General features: G+C 40.3%; 1 protein-coding gene across 1 annotated transcript in view; it reads left to right on the forward strand.

Annotated features, from left to right (window-relative positions):
• cachd1 (cache domain containing 1) overlaps positions 1-15,938 on the forward strand; it is a 92,645-nt gene that overhangs the window by 5,818 nt on the left and 70,889 nt on the right. The window lies entirely within an intron of this gene.

The following is a 15,938-nucleotide window of genomic DNA, read 5'->3' on the forward strand; positions in this document are numbered from 1 at the left end:
CATAACATCTTCACATACTGTATGTGACCAGACCTGGATGACTAAGAATCTTAGTCATCCAGGTCTGGTATATACAGAAGGGCTAAGTCGAGAGCAACTAGACTTGCTTTAGATTCTTGAAGACTATGACTCTTCACCAGTCAGTCAGAAATGAAGAAGCCTTTTGGATACACGCATAATGAAATTGTCCTTGAAAGTCCCTGATTGTTTAGCTGTGATATCATCAGTAGAATCATTTATAATTCTGTGTGGATGAAGTTTTGCTTCAATGTCAGTAAAAGAGGCCACTGCAATGTTGGTTTTATACTGGTGCCAATGATCTGGCAAATGTCTTCAGGAATTCTTTTCTCTATTCGGTCACATTTGTGATGTGAAACCTCCAGATTTCTTTGGTCACTTTGGAACCAGTGCATCAAATTGTAAATACAAAAATCAACACATTATCACCTTTTTAAAGTTGATATGGTGAATGCATCACCAAAAACATTGAGTAGACACACAACATCATTAGCATTAGTTTGGAGTCATATTTGAATTCACCTGATATACGGAGGTCCAATATTCACTCTCCTTTTAGCTTTGTTTTGTCTTTTTTAGCAGAAAACAGCTGCCTGCTGTGCCTGGAAAACAGCATTGACAACAGCAATAAGAGTGAAGTAAAACAGTACATTTGCAGGCTGTAAAACCAAAACAATAAGCTCAAAGAAGGTAAAATGGTAAAGCTGACTCCAGTGATAATTCTCTGTGCGTTTGTCACTTCAAATGCTGTTGTTCACATTACACACATTCATTTTGTATATTGTCATATAAAAATATTGAGTATTTAACAGTTTAATGCTCAAGTATCTTTGCAGACCAGACAAGTGGAATTTATGGGTGCAAAGGCATCTGCGGTAGTGTGGTAGTAACTCATGTTCACCTTTTCATACCAAAAACAGGCATGGCCAGTTTTAAACTATTGCTGGTATCAGGGTTCAAAGCCACATCGGAGAATATGTTTTTACTCAATCACTCCAATGGGTAAAGACTGTTTTCCCTCTCCGCTCTGCACCTCCCATGTTGTCTCAACAAACTGAATGATACCATCTAAGTTCTAACTTCCTCTGTTTCTCTGTCCCCGCTCCTCTCACCTTCTTTCTCTCTGCATTTCTCATCGCATTACGATGGCACAACTCCTCTTTTTTTTTATTCTGATCATAAATTGTGATACATCTCTGTAGTTTACGAGCCTTTCAAAGCTGTGCTGAACTATCTGCACCTCTGTTCTTTTTCCATTTTAGCCGTTGCTTTCTTGCTTTCTTCCAGACTGTTATTGCAGGGAGACTTTTTTTTTTTTTACACTTCCTTGCTTTCACACACAGTTATTGGATTCTTGGTCCCAAGTTGCAGTTGACAGATGAATAATGTATAACTCGAGGTTATACTGTTTGTGTATGTGTGTGCTTTAGCCTAGTATTAAGTCTTTTATTTTTCATTTTTATCCAAACCGAATTGAAAATAAACAAGGTAACTGATGTGATAAGCTGTGAGCTTACATGACCTTAATTCCAAGGTAAACTTTAATATAATTTAAAAGCTGCATTGAAATCAAGAATTTTAATCTGTTTCATTTTTCTGGAAAAAAATCAGGACTCCCTGCCAACAGCTGCATAGTCCCACCGCGACGTCTGCAGTGTTTTAAAACTTGGAATGACTTCCATATCAGTCTTCAAAACTCTTGGCCTGTCCAAAATCTGGGGAAATGGCCCAGTTCTACAGACTGTTACCTTTATCTTCCCGTCACAATGCAGGAGAGAACAGAGCAAAGGGCCACATTTTCATTAAATGTGGGGTTGCTTGTATGTTTTGGCTTGAATCCAAGCACTGAGAGGCTCAGGCGCCCCCTGTATCCAACTACCTCACACCGCAGTGTCTAAAACCTCCAAACCGAACACACACACACACACACACACACACACACACACACACATAAACACACAGTGAAGTCCCCAGACTTGTTGTACGAGCCTTGGAATTAAGTGCTGCTGTCAGATGGAAATCTTGTCGCTTCAGGATTTAAGCCAAACAAACCTCATTTCCAAACTGTCAGTCGTAAATTTCTGAATTCATACAAGTGGTCACTAGTTGGTTTCACAGACTTTGATATCAAAGTGTAATCATTAATAATATATATTACAGTTTTTGCTGCCCCAATACCCGAAGTTCTACATAGAGATGGCTGAATTTTATGAGAATACAATACAAACTTAGTTAAGTAGGTTTGATCTAGGTCTTCAGAAGATCAGGATCAAAACATTGTCAGTAAAGCGTAATCAATATCGATGATAGTGTGTGTTCCTCTCTATTGTATTTTTCATTGATTTTTGTACTCAGCACAATTCTTGCCAACTCATGGCAATTAATTTTGTCCCACGTGAAAACAAGAAAACACAAACAAGAGCACATACAATAGTGAGAAATGTGACTTTTTTGTGCTCTTTTAAATCTTCAGTCATTGTCAAACGTCTGGTTTTCTGGTCCTAGCTCGCAGTTCATTTTACGACATTTCGTTTTTTACAGATTTTCTTTTGACCTGACCATATCCGTTTTTCAAATTTGCCAAATTGCCTCCGCAGAGACCTGAACAGACATCATGTATCATTTGGAGTCTGGCTTCGTCTTCCTTTGAATCTACCTGTAGCATTCTCCCATGGTTAACTTTGTGCCTGAAGCCTGTTGGAAGAAAGATATGGAGGGAAAAACATTTTCAGGGATGTGTGTGTTTTTTTTTTTTTCCTCCAGAGCTTTTGGACAACACGACTCCCATTCATTTCAATCAAATCCCTTTAATTTTTTTGCCAGTGTAAGTACAGCCTAGTGCACTGTCTCTTGGCTCTTACTGTACTGCGGTTGGGATGGAGCATGAAACTGATGTTCTTCCTCTTCTGCACCAGCTGTTGTGGTTTAAATCTGTCTGTACCATTGTGGCCAGATCATTTATCTGACCGCTTTTTGATCTGTTTCCCACATTTCTCAGTTGAAGAACGCCTCTCTCTGTTTGGCCTTGACTGAAATTGGTTTTGCAGTGTTTTTGCAGCCTCCTCAGCCTTCGCCTTTTTATGACTGCGTTTGCTTGCTCCCCATCTCTCCCCTTCTTGCATCTTGCACCGACCTGCCCTAAAATGCCAAGCTCCTGTTAAGAATCTACACTGAACATTTCCTCGGCTGCTATCTTAGTCCGGTATAGTGGTAAGATGGTAACATGGTAAGACTAGGGGAAATAAGATTTGTCCTGTTGCAAACATCCTGTTTGTATGAGGTTTACCTGAGATAAGCATCAGGATGCTACTTGCATGTGCACGTGCATGCATATGTGTACGTCCATATCTGTGTATTGTGATAACTGTTGATTAATTGATTAGTCAATTGACAAAAAAAATAACTTTCACCAGTTCCAGTGTCTCAAATGTGAAGCTTTTGTGTTTTATGGATTTCTGTTTTATTTCACTTAAATTGTATATCTTTTGGTTTTGGACTGTTGGTCAGACAAAGTAAGCTATTTGAAGACCTCACCCTTGGCCCTGAGGTATCATGACAGTCATTTTTCCGCATTTTTTTTCCACCTTTCGTAGACTAAACAGTTAATCAGTGAATCGACAAAATAATCGAATGAATTCAAAGAAAATAATCATTAGCTGCCGCCACCATTATGTAAGGATTAGGATATTTTTGGTCGACCTTTTAATAATGTTTTATAGGGCTGCAATGACTGCTGTCTTATTGAAATCTGATTATTTTCTCAATTAATCAAGTAATCCTTTTGGTTTATGAAACATCAGATATCAATAATAAATGACAATCGAAATATCCCACAGCACAAAGTGACATCATTCAGTGTCTTGTTTTGTGTGACAAAACAATCCAAAATATTACAAAAGCAGCAAATTCTCAATTGTAAGAGCCTGGAACCATCAAATGATTAATCAACTATCAAAATAGTTGCTGATTAAATTTCTGTTAAAGGTGATTCTGGAGAAAGACTGTTCAAGACACTTTTTGTCAAATTCAGCAAATATCTCCTAATGGTCTGCTAGCTGACTGTTCTTTGTGTGTGTTCATACACAGCACTGGCTCTGTAAATGGGGAAACAAGCAAAGGGACTGGTACTGGGCCGCACAACTCTATTCCAGCCGATTAGCAGGGGGCATTCGTGCCCGTGCACAGGACAGAGGGAAGTCAACAGAGTAGCTGTCTGTGTGAGGACATGACAGTCTCCCGTCTCCATCGCCAGGGCTGGTGAACTGGAGAGAGAGAGAGAGGTTGTAGCCAATTCACACAGAAAGTGTTTTCTCACAGAACGGATACACTTCCGTTTTATTAAATGTATCAATCCACACTGAATCCAAGACAGTCTCACAGAGACCTGCCGTGTTTTTTTTACCCTCAGAGTCTGTTTCTGTCGTGTTTAGTGAAGTGCAATCTGAGCAGGCAGCTGTTTAAATCACACAAATATCCCGCTGTATATGTGTTTTGAGCTTATTAACCGTATCAGTGAATCAATAAATACAAACACTGTTGGTTTCTTCTCATGGAGCCGACATACAAAATGTTTTGGTTCAGTGAATTTCTGCTGTCAGTCAGCCTGGTGAAGTGTTGCAGCTCTGATATTTTATTTCACCCTCTCCGTTATATTTTGCAGGGCCACAAGTAGCGACTATTGTCATTACTTATCAATCACAGGTTATTTTTTGTAGTCAATTAACCATTTAGTCCTTAAATTGTCAAATAGTCAACCATCAAATATTGCCATAAAATATACGCAATGATATGAAAGAGAGAAACGGACTAAATCTTCACTGGTTTCAGCACTAATTTACTGTGTATTGAACTGAGCCCTGTGCATCTACGTACAGCCCAGCTCTCCAGATTGTGAGTGAAAGCAGCAAACTCTTTCCTCTGCTTAATAAAGAGGAGAACTAATTAACTGGCTGTGTTTAATCAGCTCATTCTCACTTTTTTTTTTAAAATGATTCTCCCTTTCTCTATTACCTGTCTTACTCTGTATCCCCCATTCACTATCACCCACTCTCCCTTGTCTTTCCTCACACAGCCTCACTCTCACATGGACACACACACACACACACACACACACACACACACACAGTGATAACAAATGCCCTCAATGAGAGAGAGAAAAGGATCTTTATTGGTGATTCAGGCTTTGTGGTTGTTTTTTTTTTTCTTTTCCAGATTCCTGCCAGTGTTACTTAGTTAGCTCCAACAGGGGTGACCTGGCAGTGTGACCAAAGGGACCCCAGGCCACCCCTTAGCAAGTCAGTCCCTTCACTAGCCACAATGGCCGAGACTCAAAATGAACTCTCCCTGAAAGAGAGACAGAGGGAAAGGAAAGGGGCGGGGGCTTGTGGTGAAGGCAAGGGGGCAGCGAGCAAAATACCCCATTGGGAGGGCAAAGAGAGTAGAGGGACCAGTTCCCTCCCCCAGACACCATGCATTTGTTGGGCCCCCATCCCCCTCAGTATGCATACACACACACACACTCCTGCATGAGAGGCTTTGCATTCTTGATGAGGAGAGAGTTGGAGCTCCTACTGTGGAGAAGCAGATCAGACTGTTTTTCATGCCTCTTTTCTCTTTTCTCTCGCTCTGTTTATGCCTCTCTCCCAGGGCTCTGTGTTATGCATACATAAACCCGCAGTAAACCCAAACTTCACAGTTGGTGCAAAGCGCTGTTTCCGAAGTTGTCTCAAATTTCATCCATGTTTTTTATGCCTGTTTTCGGTATTTTTGTATTTGGATAGGTGCAAGGTTTTGGGTGAAGATCTGACTGTGCACATGTAATAGTGGGCTTTGGGTTTCTTCTTCGAGGCAGAGAGCCTTTAAAAGAGCAGAAAATGCTAGATTAGTTGCAGGGGGTAGGAATGAAAGAAGAGGGGAAGAGATTGTGTGCGGTGTTGGCAGCCAAGGAATGGCATGCTCTCATGTTGTACACACACAAAGCTCAGCCACTGTCACTGCAGTTTGCTCTTGCTCTATGACAGAAAGGAATTATGTCTAACAGACTTGAGGGTCACAGAGTTGTGAAGGTCAGCTCAGTTCTCCTTACAACCATTCATGAACACAAAGACACCGAGACTTCTGCCACAGAGAAACCGTGTGTTTTCGGAAAGTTAAAGGTGCAATCACTAAGTCTATTTGAACAGAATATATACTCGCTCTGCTGTCACCTTGATGACTGCTGAGATTTTAAGCTTTTTCCTCAGCCAGGCAGGCCCGACTCTGTGTGTTTGATGTATAGAGCACCTGGGTTTCCCAGAAAACTGAGGAGCAGGGGATTGTGGTTTAGTTTCTTAAAAAAAAGTGAACATCAGTGCACAGAGCGCTCTGAAAGCTTGAATACTGATGCAGAGTTGGTGTATGTTGGACAGGCAAACAACCTATGATGTAGTTAACATTAGCCTCATGGAAAAGCATTTTAGCATGATTTACTGTGGCTTTTTTGGGCTACTTCCAGCCATTACCAAATGCTAACTTTTCAACTTAAAAGAAGGTGAAGGTGCCCTGTGGAGTTTTTTGTAAACAAACAAAGGCTCTGTTATGTTCAGTGTTTCTCACCGTCATAACACATTTTCAAAGCTGAGTGTTTAAGATCTTCTACATCCTGCTTTGCCGTCCATGTCTGTCTGCTAGCTGTCTCTCTGCTTTTGCTGCATTGCTTCTTGGCACCAACTGTTGATGAGCAGAAAAGTGTGAAACCAATGGCAGGATGTGCATAGTAAGGGAGAATTGATGGGCAACTACGACCTACAAGATGTGACGGACTAGGGTAGCCGAGCTAGCACGTCTGCTAGCGAGCTAATCTGCTAGCTTCTTTTACTACTGACTGAACACTGTGTAAGCTGATAGGTTATTTTATAGCCTACGATGTTGATTGAGATTTTTATTAAAAATGTTACAACAGACACATTTTAGTAGGAATTTATTGATTAAAAAGTACATTTGTTGTTTTATTAGTGCAGTCTGCTAATAAGAGGCTAGCACAGCAGTGACATGGTGAGCGCCTCACACCATATCTCCAATCTGCTGGTGAAATCTACAGCAGTTTAATGTCCTACTAGGAAGCTCACCTGCTGTACATTATGTTAAATTGACAGTCGGGCTGTAGGTAAATGCCACCATTTAGTGGTTAGTTCGTCTGCTAACTGGTAGCACTAACTTCTGTCATGCTGCAAGCTAGCGTAATGTCAGCTCAGGTGTACTGTGTTGGTGCCTTTTTTTTAACTGTTCACATTCTTCTGGTTATCGGAAATGACACGCTAACGCTTCTACACAACATCAACTGTTTGCTTTTCAACAGTGAAATTAGTTTGATTGTACTGTTTGGTTTGGTTTCCCACTGCAATATCCATTTTGAACAAGGCCACATAGACTGTCACTACTTTTTAATGCAGCTTTGCACACCTGCTCTTATTTATTTATAGAATTGTTTGTGTTTTAATGTAATTTTATGTCTTTATGTCTTTCATGAGTGTGTGTATTTATGTTGTTTGGGAGCCCCTAACCTAAGACAAACTTCTGTCGTTATGAGCTGATGATAGACAATAAAGTTTTTTGAATCTTGAATCTTGAGTACTGTTCACTTGCAAAAATGTCTTAAAAACCAACATGAAAAAGAGTTGCAATAGGATTGTGGATTGTGATCCTGCCTGAAAAAAATCGTGATGGTATTGTTGCCATATTGCCCACTCCTACATTACCATGTTTGTAGCAGTTAAAGCCTTTCTTGGTCTGATATCATAGACATGGCCTTTAACCTGTGTATACCATGGAGTTTTGCAGGTTGTGTGATTCCTATGCTTTCATATTGAGATGATCTTATGATTTGATATTAAAGGAAAGTAGATAAATGACACCAAAAAGAAAAAAAAAACATTGTCAGCACCCTTTTTCTGCCCTTTTCTCCTTTTTGTCTTGAGGTTTTCTCAGCAGTCTGACAAGGTGCTGTCTGCATTACAGCCCCCAGTTTCTCCTTTGTCTATCTTCTCCATCGTCTTCATCTTCTCCGCTCTCCGTTCCTATCTCTCGTTGTAATTGTGTCTGTGGGTGGTGGGTATGTGAAACCGTGTTCTGTGCCTTTTGTCTTCTGCTAGTTTGCTCCCTTTGAAGATGAGTCAGGAAGTGACCTGGGCTAATGAGTTGAACTTTTGACTTTCTGCCTCCGTCTCTGTAAGATAAGGCCAGTTGGAAGATGAAAAGAAATGCAGTGTTTTCATTCTTGTAGAGAAAATGGCAAGGGGGAAAATGTGACGCAGCTTGCTAATTAGGAGGCAGGGAGGAGTGTCAGGGTTTGGAGTATGAGATGAAAAATGGGTAGACTGCTTCAGACACTTTCAATGCTCCAAACACATGTAAACACCTAAAGTCACACTACCTTTATCTCTACCTATACACACACACGCTTCAACACAGACTCATAAGCCGTTTTCTCATATGTACTCCGAACAATGTCTGGAGAATCCGTGTCCGTGTGAGACGTGTTCTCACCTACTGGAAGTACTCTGATTGGTTTAGGCGAAGGGTGGCACCTGGTTAGCGTGTACAGTGTTTTGTTTACAGCACATCGAAGATGGCGGCTGAGGCTACTGACTTATCTGTAATGATGACAGTTGATGACTGGACGTATCTGCAATATCAGCGAAAGAGTTGAAAGCAATATGTTTGTATTCTTACGGTTTTGCACCAGTCGCATGATAGAAACGTCATCAACACGCCCACTCGCTCACTGTGAATTCTCTGGACAATGACCTGCTTTATTCACATATGGGCTCCATCAGACATTACATGGACTTTGTATTAGAAAACTGGCAGGCTAACGTCCTTTTAATGTCTGGTCCAACTGATTCGGACATTTGTGTTCTCACATACAGCTTCTCCGGGTAATGTCTAGATAAGTTCAGGGTTACAGTGCATGTGTGAAAGGGACTATATAAAGCTACATGTGTGGAGCGGCTGCAGCTGTGTTTAGCTATCAGTGTCTCTGAGCTCAGTTATGTGTCTGCCAAACGAATGGCTTATTTGATCTGGACTGACTCACATGGAGGGAAGACATCCATTCTTCCATCCATCCGTGGATGGAAGAAAATCTGCTCTCAATCTTAGGTTATTCATAACTCCAAAGAACATTTGACATTATTATTATTATTTCAATGCAGAGATGTACACAGAGATGCAGACATGCCTATACTGCACTACCTCACCTACAAGTGTGAGTTTGGTTGTTTTTCATTCAAGACTGCAACAGCTTCGCATTACAGTGGATATTTCCTCCCCATTGGGATGTCAACGCCACAGCAGCTTAGCAGAAAATAGAGCTCATTTAGGTTAGATGTAGTAACTGAGCCCTTAGGTTTTTAACTTATTCAGCTCAGTGCACAAATAATATCCATAATGTCTCACGCTGGGTCCCAGACTCATAAAAACATATTGCTCTTGTTGCGTAGGGACCATCTTGAAATCATCTTGCAGCCCATTTTACATCTTGGCCTCTCGTTGAAGAAACTTGCCAGTTTTCCTTTGATTTTTCTCTCTAGCTGTCTTTGTCTGTGCAAGTTATCTTTGTGATGTCCCGGGTTTGATTTCAGTGCTAAGGTACAAAAAAACAATTGGTTGTTTGGGGAAAATAGGCAGAAAGGAATGTCTGGTCTGTGTGTGGATTACCTTGTTGGTTCAAACACTCAGCTCCCTGCTTAAACCATCAGTGAGTGCTTCACTTCTTTCTCTTTTACCAGTGGTTGTTCAGTTAGTCTGGAGGGTTGGTGCTGCCTTGTATCCCACATCCAGATATTCAGATCAGGAAAAATGTGAACTAATAACTATCTTCATTATTGATTTATCTTCTCGATTAATCATTTTGCATGTTATAAATTCCTGGGGCCCATTGTAATAGCTGATCAACAGTCCAAAATCCAAAGATATTCAGCTTACTATCATAGACGAAACAGAAAAACTACGTTTGAGAGGCTGCAACCAGCAAATGTTTTGCATTTTTCCTATAAAAATGACTAAAATGATTGTTCATCTATCAAAACAGTTGCCGATTAATTTTCTCAATTGATTAATTGGCAATTTATCATAATTGTTGCAGCTCTAAGGATGTCTATGACAAAGGAAGAGATGTGTTTCTACATTTCAGGTAGCAGGATCATTTTGGTTTGAATACTGAAGAACTGGGTAGTTAGCATGAACTGAAATACAAACATCCTAGTTGAACTACTACCGCTACCGACACGGATTCACACTTTATCAACAGAAGATATCACCTCCGAACACATTGTTTTACTACAACCCTGGTCAGGAGGAGTATTATGAAGTTGGGTTGGATGACACGACTTGACTTCTGACACAAGTTCAACCTGAATGGGGTGTTTTTTGTATTTCTAAGCGGTGTTGTGCAGAAATATCACAGCATTGTCTTCCCCCAAACAGCGAGAACCGCAACTAACAATTGAACTGTTTTTAATGGATATGGCTTTCCCTTTTGACTCGGTGTTTAATATCACCCCTAATGTGCAGTCTCAGTGCAGAAAACAATACTTCAGGGAAAGACTGTCTCCTGTCTAAAAGAAACCCCACTGTGTCAATCTGTGTTGATGTATGAGCCCATTCACATTGACATCAGTACTGGCTTTCTAGCTGAGAGGTCTAATGTTGAGCCAATTGTATAGCAAGCTGTTCTGTCTCATTACTTGAGCAATCATTTGTATTTTTACAACTTTATTGTTCACAAAAGCAGAATCTTGTGTTTGGCCCCTCCGGCAATTCATTAAAACATTAAAAAAAACATATGCATGCACCACAACAACACTGGCTGTATGAATGCTCCAAGTAATAAAATACAATAAACAATTTTTTTTAAAAAAAAACATCTAATGGAAAAAAAAAGATTTTCCAGCAAAATCCCAGTTAAGTCTGTCTACAAAAAGCCGACATTCTTATTTTATCTAGTCTTATCCAGCCCTCTCCAATCTTTCCAAACTTCTATCTTCCAGACTTTTTTCTTTCCAGAAGGCCGGCTCGTTGCCAGGTCTGGCTGGCTGGTGCCAGGCCAGCGTTTTTCTGTCTGTCTAGCCCAGGCGTTGGCACCGCCAGTCAGCCGGGGTTTCTTCTAGCATCTCTTGGCGGCTGTACAGGAGACAAACCTAGTCTACACATGCAGCCTTTTCTGTACATTTTATAGAACTTTCTTACTCATATGTGAATAAATATTACAGTGAAAAATACAGTGATGTGTGAAAACCTGTAGCCGTTTTCACACAAGGAGCCTCCTCCTTAAGGGTTTCAGTACTTGCTGTTTTTTCATTTACACTTTTTTGTAAATGACATATTGGTGTTGGGCAGGTGTGGCGGTGCTTGGTATATCACAATAAATCGTGCAATTTACAGGACGCAACATTTCCACACTCAATAGCACCAAATAAATCACCGCCATCGGAGCTTTTATTTTGCAGAAGCATCACATATTATTGTGAATTTTAGTGTGGTTTTGTGGGAGTAAATTTCCTGGATCAGGTTTCTGCAGTATTGTCTCTGGCTCTTGTTCACACAGCTACAGAGAAAAATTCTGGGTTAAGCTGCATTTGTGAATGAGTCATTAAATGGATAATAATCACAAAAGCACACCGAGCATTAATCACTAAAACTAAAACAATGGCAAAATAGGACATCGAGTACAATCGAAGGTTTTAGGAAATTTCAGCATAAAGGTGAAACAAAATATGGATGCAGAACTCCGATGCTGTTATATTCTTAACAGCCCTTAAAGTGAAGCAGCCTTCCCCCCCCTACTCTGTTTTCAAGGCTGCCAGTCAGAGGGGCGCTGTAGATGAACAGGCCAGATCTCTTACCTTTTCCGGAAACGTTAATCCGCAAGTGTTACCTGGTATATGTGTGAAGGGGCTGTTAGACTGATACTGAGCTCTGTGGGAATGCAGGAGAAAGTGTGTGCGTGTGCGTGTGCGTGTATCTGTACCCATACAGGTAGGAGTGTGTTGGTTTACATTCCTTTATGAGCGTGTCGGATGTCTTCTAAGGATAGGTTCGCGTGTTTTCAAGTTTATCTCGAAACAATGCAGACGTACCCACATATACAGTGAAAGATATTTTTGGTTCATACTGGCTGAGAAGAGATTCATTCCTAAGGTGACATGGGTTATTTCAATGCCCGTGTCCAAAATCTACAGTCTCTGTTCTATGTAAAAAAAAGCTTGAAAGTTCAGCTGAAGTTGATATGAAGCCTCAACAGTCTTAGTTAGACTGATCAAGTGTATATCTTCCAAAGTAGTCTTTTTAGTATAAAATTCCTTAAAATCAACCTGCATACAATGTGGATATGCTAAAAAACAGATTTGGGCTGGCAGTCTGAACAAGACCGTACTCCTCTATGATAATAAACTAAATATCTTTGGGTTGTGGACTGTTAGTTGCGACAAAACAATACATTTTTGGTTTCATCTTGGGCTTTGGGAAAAGTTTTCACCATTTCCTGACATTTTAAAGACCAAATGGGTTAATCAAGAAGATAATTGTCAGATTAATGGATAATGAAAATAATCATTAGTTGCATCCCTAGTGTACACATTGGCATGTGTATTAACAAAGAAAAAAATGTAAACCTGGCCTTTAATATCTCTGGTTGTTTTAGGCCATGTCAGGTGATGTTATGAATTAAGGGACTGCCTTATAGTAATATTCATTTACAGCATCCGTTACAGCATTTTTGCATCATTGTGATGAAGTTCCTTGTTTAATGAGGCGTTTAATTCACAAAATCATTCTGATTGTATCAATAAATGTATTCTCACTTGACCATATAATGTATATCGATATGCAGTCATATCACCTGCTCCTAGCATATGACTATGTGGATATTATTTGATGTTTAATGAGGTCCCAAACCAGACATTTTGATTGACCGTAAAAGCAGGAAAGCCGAACGGAAGATTCTTTTTTTTTTTTTTTTTCGAGAGGAGCTGTCATACGTCTCCTGCATACATCACCCCAACAGAAAGTCTGCTCTCCCTCTCCTCACATTCACAACAGCAAAGCCACTCGTCATTTACATACCAGAAACTTGTGAATGTCCTTGGGGAACTCTCTCTCTCTCTCTCTCTCTCTCTCTCTCTCTCCTTCTCTCTCTCGCTCTCTCTCTTTTGAAAGCACCCACACTTGAGCTTCTGCACACAGCAGTGATCGACTCATGAATCTGAATAGGAGAGGTTTCCGATGTTTAGACAGCATAAGAAAAAAAAACAAAAAAAAAAACCTGATGCATATTCAGCCGACATCCCCCATAGGCCCTGCCTGCTGTCTAAGAGCTCGGCTGACACGTTTGTGAAATACAGTCGCTGTGTGTGTCTCCGTGGTGTAGTGTGGCGTTGACTGTGCATTCTTACGTCTGTGTTAATGAGTGTAAACTTTATATTTTGAAATGCATGAGTCTGCACAGGAATCTTTTAGCTCTAGATTTAAATCCATCGGATTACATTACACATTTCAGCTTTTTTTTTTTTGGTACACATTTCATTCGAAAGCTCTTCAGTATTGAGAACGCTTATAGGCTTTACTGTAAGGGCCACTCTAGGCAGCTGTGTTTAATGAAGTAGAGAGAATGACAGTGAATTCATACTGAGTCGTTCCTGACTGCTCTTTTTTCCTCTTGAAAAAAAAGATTTGTGTGGTTGCAGCCAGCGTGTCTACAGTTTAGTCACGTTTTCTGCAAGTTTGAGTTTGATTCATTGAAGTTGCTCGGCTGCGGTGGGTTACCGATGGTCTGATAGCGTTTTTATTCATACTCTTGTTGTTGATTGGGTTTCTAGCAAAAGCCAAAACCAACAGGTGCACATTTCTGATCTCTCTTTTGTTTGCGTTTCTATTTTCCTCCTCGTCCTCCTACTTCCCTCTCTTTCATCTCTCTAGACCCCCCCCCCCCCCCCCCCCCCCTTTCCCCCTTCCCCTCCCCAAACACCATTTCTCTCTACCTTCCTCTAACAGATATCCTATCTGTTTCAGAAGTTTTGACTGAGGTCAATTATGAAAAGGCTCCTTTCCTTCCTTTTTTCATTTACTTTCCCTCTGTCTCCTTTTTTGTCCTCCATTATTTTCCTATGTGTCTCTCGGGCAGTTTTCTTTCTTCTCAGACACCTTTCTGATACAACTTATGAGAGTTGCACAGCTGCATCTGCACAATATCACAGAGGAAAAAGAAGATTTGTGTATGTGCGTGTATTTTATGTGTGTACTTTGGCGTTGTGGTTTCCTGCTGCGTGTGAAGGTCACAACTCATGAACTATCCTCCTTTTTAATTTGCTTGTGTGTATGTGAGAGAGAATGTGTGTGTGTGTGTGTGTGTGCAGTTGCAGCACACCGGCTATGTTGACAAGTCAGATGTAAAATTGGAATAAAAAGTTATTCAGGATGTCATGACATACAAACTATGTTATTTGCCTTTGGATGCATTCTGTATAAATTCATCATCTTTATATGTGAATCTTTATGGCTGTGCATAAATGTACTTGTTATATGTATTTCTGTAATTTAGCCAAGTATGGGCTGATGTTTTCCTTCCTCACCACAGCTCCCAGGTTGCCTCCCTCGGCACGTCGAGTAGCCAACACAAATCCTGGGTCCAGTTAATCATCTCATGTCATAAAGATTAATGCTATGCTGCACCGTGCTGTGTGATGCTATGGCACACATTACTTTACACAGTAATGACACTTTATATTATTAATAATAACAAGCGAATTTTGAGAATTCTTCTGCTGTGTTGCCATTTATGCGTAATGGTAATTTCCTCTTGCCATGATTGTATGTGGGGGGAATGTGTGTTGTGCATTTGTGTTGACGGGGCAGTGGTTCTCAGTTGGGCCAAGCGAAAGCTTTAGCTCAAAGCTCAAAACACACAGCTTTTTGAGTCATTGGAAGAACTCACTGTGAACTATTTTCTATCACAGAAATAGCCCCAATGAAAACTGTCGACATCCTGTTTAACTGGAACATTGTTTCTAGTTTTCGGTGCTTTGACCACTGCAGACAAAATATAGCCCTAATTCACCTTCACTGTATGACGGCGGTGGCAAAAGTCTCATATCTCCTCTAAGAAAGTAAACTGCAAACATTTGCTGTTACTAAGCAACTTGCAAAATCAGCTGTTTTAATCACTTAACTCTAGATAATGCTGTTAGCTAGCTAAACAGAGAAGTCATGCATTCAGAAATGACACTCAGAGCCTGATGGACTTTATTGTTGTTTTCTAATGGTGCAACAGGAAGGGAACAACAGTTTTCTGTGCTTATGGAACACCGAAGCAAAGACGATTCTGCTTTGTTTTCATCTGTTTGGACCGAAAGAAAAGCTACAGTGACAAAGGGTATTTTTCCTCTCAGAATTTCCAATAATGATATTTGATCCGATTGAAGCTCTTTGGACTGTATACTGTATTTTTTTTGAAGGGCACGCAGCCTGTACAAATGTGTCCTTTTTTTTTTTTTTTGGACTTTTTGACTTTGACACTGTGGGGATTATTATATAACAGATATTGCCATGATTTGGTCCAGTTATGCTGTTATGCTTGACTTTAAATAGGGGACATTCCACTATAGTTTGTTTTGACTCTTCAAGCAATCTTGAAGATTGAAAAACAAACTTTAGAGAATGACTTGAATCGTAGGGGCATCGGGTTGGTCAGGTGTAGTCAGTACATCAGCCTTTTCATGGAGACTATTAGACCACTTTCACACACAAGCCATATTTAACATATAATAACATATAATAATGTGTTCAACCTTAACTTGACCTATTTTATCAGGCTACTGTTACAGGTTGATTTCCAGGCTCATTTCATACACATGAGAAATAACAAAACACAGCAATTTGGTCACCTT

The sequence above is a fragment of the Thunnus albacares genome, chromosome 9 (assembly GCF_914725855.1).
Source record: "Thunnus albacares chromosome 9, fThuAlb1.1, whole genome shotgun sequence".
Taxonomy (NCBI): domain Eukaryota; kingdom Metazoa; phylum Chordata; class Actinopteri; order Scombriformes; family Scombridae; genus Thunnus; species Thunnus albacares.